Below are 6,000 nucleotides of genomic sequence, written 5' to 3' on the forward strand. Positions count from 1 at the left end.
GACATAGATGTGGAAGTCATTATCAAACTTGATGAAATACACAGAAGGTTTGTTGGGATCTTGGCAAATAATTTTACCTATCTCTTGGGTTCCATCTTTTTTGTTGTATTGCACTCTTTTGCCCTCCAAGGAATCCCTGCCTAATTCCAAAGTCACCTCTACTGGAGGACATTCAGGCGTGATGTGGAGGTTGCCTTCAATGGAATCATCATGATGGTGGTAAAGGTACAGTACCGGATCATTCTCGTTGACAATGTAGAAACAGTTCGTTATGGCCTGCACCTCATCTGGGACCATGCCACTCCACTCTTCCTTAGAGCCTGGCATGATGTGGAGGTTGCCTTTCAGGTAGTCATCCAGGAGGTGGTAAATGTACAAGACCGGATCTTTCTTGTAGGTAATATAAAACCAGGTCTTCATGATTGGCACCTCTTCTAGGACCATCCCGTTCCAGTCTTTCTTAGAGCCATTTGTGCCCATGAATGTATGTTTCACTGCTCTGCCAACTATGGTGTTTGAGAGATGAGTGTCTGTCACCTGAGGAAATGGCACATTATTAGGCAGGATCTTCAGGTTTAAAATCCTTTCATCACTATGAAGCTCCAAGCCATAGACACAATCAATCCCATCATATTTCAACAAATAGAGAGAGGGATATGTTGGCAGTTGATCTAGAATGATGGCTTTCCAATGGGTGACTGGTTCATTGGCTTCCTTCCAGCCATGAGAAATTCTGCGGCCAACAATATTCTCCAGGGCCTCAAAAGGCTTACTAAGTTTTTGCTTCTGGAGCGATGGCCCATTCTTCTTCTCGAGAGGTGGCATGCAACTCATACTAAGAGGCATCTTCATCATGGCGGGAGACTTTCTGAGATAGGCCACAGCACTCCTGTTCCACTGTCTCTTGGCTCTGTTTCTGTGCTTGGGCTTCATAGCTGCCAATCTCTGCATAGGAAGAACTCTTCAGTTTAAATCAGACACAAAGTGGTTTCCTCCACCATAAGTGCCTGCAAGGATAAGAAGGTGAGGATGTGAGGTCAAGGCTCTTTTTAGGAATAACTTGGGAGCAAAGTGAAAAAGGCAGGGCTGAATAGATTTGGATACCTAAATGGAATATGTTCTTAAGAAATTAATAGGAAAAGTATCAAACCTTTGTCTACAGCTCAGTATATGTGTATCAGAGACATATTCCTGCTGCAAAATGCAATTGACCTCTACTGAGAAACCTACTTCCTGACTTACTATATCAATGAGAGAGGAAGCTATGCCTATATCTAAAGTGAGAAAGAAATATCTGAACAGATGGCAAAGAATTCAAAGAACAGCCACTCCTCTCCTTACCACTCAAGCTACTGGTTAGTTGGCTGATCTATAACCACCTTCCCAAGGTCATGGCACTCCAGTCCACTGGCTCTCTCTATTGTGTCTCCTGATCCAGATCCAGATTGATTACATAAAGATATTCTGTATCTTCATTAGAGAAGTGAGTACTGTGAGTCAAACTGCCAAAAGAAAAAAAAAACATTAATCTGTGCAACAGCACCTATTAGAAATAATTATCTTTTAAAACACATATGGACAAAGAGGATCTTTGCCATTTAAGTGGACTGAGGAATTGGACATTTTTAGCAAAGATAGAGTGGGGAGAAGACCTGACATTAACCGTCCCCCAGCTATCAAATATAGGAGCTGTTAACGACATAAATTTTGGACCCAGAGCAGATTTGAAAGAAACCTTTCTTTGACTACAGAGGTCCTAATTGCTTCCTAAACATATTTAAAAAAAGAAAATATCTTGGCTCTCTAGATTCCAACTTCTGGAAATTCGGTTGAACAGTTGTGGAGCCCAAGAGCTGAACTGACCTCCTCAGCCACCGTGAAGATAGTAAGGCCACCTTCACAGAAGACTAGTGCTTCATGTGGAACAGAGTTGCCACCCCCAACCAAAGCTTTGTGACATCATCAAGGCTCTACTTATGTCATAAAACTCCTCCTAGCCAGGTTTCTTCCCTACTAACCCCCAGAAATATCCAGCATACAGGTCCTAAAATGCTGCTCATACAGCCCCATGAAGACCCAAAATAAAAACACCAATCTTCTTCTCAATTACTTGAGTCATATTTTCCAAGTAACTCAACCCCTTTATGTGTTTTTTTTTTCTGTAAAATAATTTTTGGTCTGAGTCCACAACTCACATGAATGTTTTTTTTTCCTAGCTCCAATGTGCTCATTGGTTATTTTCTATTGATTTTTCCATTACTTCATAATAATAATTATCAAACTTTCCACTTCTCTTCCTCCTCCCACATTCTTCTTGCTCCGCAAATAAACCTCTCCACTCAAACACCAGTCCAAATAGAGGGCAGGGTACTTTGAGCTGTGGGAAGTCCAAGCCCACCCTTCATCCATCCAGATTTAGCAAGGTATGCATCCACAAAAAATATGATCACAAAAAGCCAGTGTATGATATGCAGACAATTGCAAGTGCCATTATCTTTGGCTTCTCCGTCTGCCCCAATTGTCAGCCACATTCAGAGCTTCCAGTTTGATCCCATGTTCTTTCATTCCCAGGTCACTAGATTAGTTGAAATCCCCTTAGTTCAGGCACAGTGTCTCATAGTGTGGACCAAGCCCTTATATTCCTGACATCCTTGCTCTTTTTCTCCATCCATCTGCTCTTCCACTGGAGCTTGGAAGCTCCATCTAGTTTTCTAATTTTGACCCTGACTTGATCTCCATCATTTGCCAAACAAACGTTCCATGGTGGTTTTCAAGATAGTCAGTCATCAGTCTGACTATGGGACAAGGCACACATAGTTCCTAGGGACATGTCACAGTGCGGTCAAATTCTTCCCCCTGCTTAAGTACCTAGAGAGGGTCACCCTATGGCCTTCTGAGAACCACTCGAGAGATATCGATCTTGACATCCCCAGAATGGCCCCATTAATTGAGATATCATCAGTGTATGTGCATTAACTTGTGTGTGTTTGTGTGTGTGTATTTAAATCACAATAACAAATGGATTGTAATATTGAAGTTTCTTCTCATCTTGAGAAGAATATTTGCTACAGAAACACTCTCACAGTAATAGTGAGAGTGTAAACTATCTAAGAAAGGAGAAATAACTGGAGGAATCCCCCAGGAGTTAGGCTCAGTGTCCCAGGAATTACGTCCAAGGAAACTCAATGAACTCAGTGATGGAAGATAAAACCCAGCCTAAATAAAACCCTAAATCATTTAGGTGGAACATGAGATACTCTTACAACAGTTACAAGAGGTCTAAAATGCCTGGACTGGAACATAAGGGGAACACAATGACGTGGAGCTGAGAGTGCATGGCAAAACTGATTGGATCTGGCAAAAAATTATGTAAGCATACCAAGGAAACCACCAGTGGGACAAAACCCTAAGAAATCTGTATGACAACATATCATGTTGAATATAATGAGATTTATAGACAAAGGAAAGATCTTAATTCTGTCACTGTCACACAGGTGATGATGAAACAGTTCCATCGTAGAGTGACTCCCTGCTGTGTTTAAGATAACCTGTCAATTCTGTCTAGTCAGTTACAAGGAAATTTGCATTAATTGCACAGATTAACTATCAGCATCATTTACTGCACAATCAAAGGCAAGGCAAAGAAATCATAGACATGTTGTTGAATGCTGATGATGTTATTGGGAGTTTTGATGGGTTTTTTTCTTAAAGGGAAATCATCGGTGACTCTCATGCATGAAGCAGATCCTTTCTCTGTGATGTTTCCTGAATAGCCACTGAGATACCAGCCCATTGAGTTGTGGTCTCTCTCTCTTTTACAAAGCAACTTCTACCTTCAGCTTGATCTCTTGCTTGAGCTTCCCTTCCGGCTACTAGGCTCCTTTTCTGATCCTGCAGAGGGCTTTTGTAAGGGATTGTGATCTCTAAGTTTTTCCCCTTTCAAGAACTAATCATTCTATTAATCACAATTCTAAACTGCTGTGGGAGTTTGTTTGTGACTTATGCCTTCACATGTGATACAAGCGACCTGTGTGCATAGGGTCTTCTCTCTGTTCATGTGGGGAAGGCATGGCAGCAGGAGTAGATGGCTGCTCATTCTTTGTAAGGAAATCAGTAAACAGTGGGCACCAAGTACAAGGATGTCCTGAAATATTAAGTCTTGTCCTTTCAAGGCCCCAAAGCCTCCAGCTAGGTTCAGGGTCACGACAATCTCCAAAACCCACCGAGCATGAAGTATTCAGAACCAGAAGCCTGTGTGTGCCTTATCACATTAATTCATCGTGAGTACACCAATCTGTTTTTTTTTTAATTCTAAATTATTTTGTCCCATCAGAACGATCTATATTACCAATTAACCAAATTTGCTGCATCTTTGGTGTCCTAGAATTGCTTTAAATTGTTGCTGGGACAGTCTTACAAACCTTCCTGTGCTGTTATGAGACCTTAAGGGGACAGAACTTATTTCAGAAATCAAAGGCAGTTGGGTTCAATCCTATGGTTAGCTGTTAGCTAGACACTGGAAGGATGGATTTGACTAAGAAAGGGAGACAGCATACATGGAGGCAGGTAACCTTTCCTTTGCAAAATGACCCATTTTGAGGCCTTACTCAGGCTCTTCTCTTCTCCTAATCTTGGTTTTTTTATTAGTTTAGGAGAAGAATTAAAACTCCATTTACAGTATCTGTGAACCTGAATGAGTTAAGTATGTGTGACCAACTTGATGTCTGCCTGTCTGTCAACAGGGCCAGAGTTCAGGGGCATCTGATGCAGAGCACAGGAATGTCAGCCATCAATCTCTGGTCCACCTAACTCTACAGCATTAGAGTTGTCATGGTTGCTCATCTGATCTTCCTCATATGATCTCCATCCACAGAGATGTCAGAAAAATCCTCCCCTGAGAGTGCAAGTTCTTTACAAATGAAAGATTATACAACAGAAGACACATGGGAGATTTATATGGGCAAGCTGTTGAAAGGATAAAGTGACAGAAGAAGTTTATTGATTAATTATGAAAGAATCCGCTTCAGCTGATAGGTTAGAACATAGGTAGGTGGAGTAAACAAAATAGAATGCCGGGAGGAAGAGGTAGTGAGCTCAGAGAAGCCATGCTCCCCTCTCCCCGGCAGATGCCATAGCTCTGCTCTCTGAGGCAGATGTCGATGCAGCCAGCCACCATGTCAGACATGCTGAATTTTTTCTGGTAAGTGCACCTCGTTATACTACACTGATTATTAGAAATGGGTTAAAATGCTGAATCTAATGGGCCAGCAGTTTTTAACCGAATACAATTTTTGTGTATTTATTTCAGGCATAACCTTCATGCGGCCATGGTGCTGGGGACACAGCCTTGCTGCTCAAATAACTACAGAATGGCTTGCAGCCTTGTGGACAACTGAATCCACTGAAAGCCTGAGAAAGCTTGGGAAAGAGTAAAGCATGTTTTCTTGGTAGCAGCGATTTCTCGGTCTGCTCTGCTTGCTAGAAGAAAGCAAGGGCTCTCATCTAAAAGTGGCTTGCACTCAGCTTCAGCTGCAAAACCCTGCAGCCCTTAAGAGGTCCTGCCACAAAACGTTTAAATGGTGTTATAAAAGCCAACTGAATGCTTGTATGTTTTCAGCAGTAGCAGGAAAAAAAACTGTGTTGTTTTAAAATGCAGGCTTTCTGGGCCATCCTGCCTGGGCAAACTCTGACTGTTTGAGGAAGGAGGGCCAGCTACAGAAAGAGGGCTTGAGTGTTGTCTGTTGCAGCCTCTTTGATGGCAAGGACCTTGAAACACTGTAGACTTGTGGCACTGAATGCGGCTCTGTTCGGTACCTCAGCCACAAGGTGGGAATGGCAGAAAGCTAAGGAATGGTCTACATCTGGCCAGCAAAGCCACGGCCTTAGTTCTACTGAGATTGCTTGGTAAATGAAAGACTCATGTGGTCAGAAAAACAGAGAGAGTAATAGAGTAAAGAGAGATTCAAAGACAAAGAAAATTTTTAAATGATTTACAGTGTG

This window comes from Microtus pennsylvanicus, chromosome Y (genome assembly GCF_037038515.1).
Source record: "Microtus pennsylvanicus isolate mMicPen1 chromosome Y, mMicPen1.hap1, whole genome shotgun sequence".
Lineage (NCBI taxonomy): Eukaryota > Metazoa > Chordata > Mammalia > Rodentia > Cricetidae > Microtus > Microtus pennsylvanicus.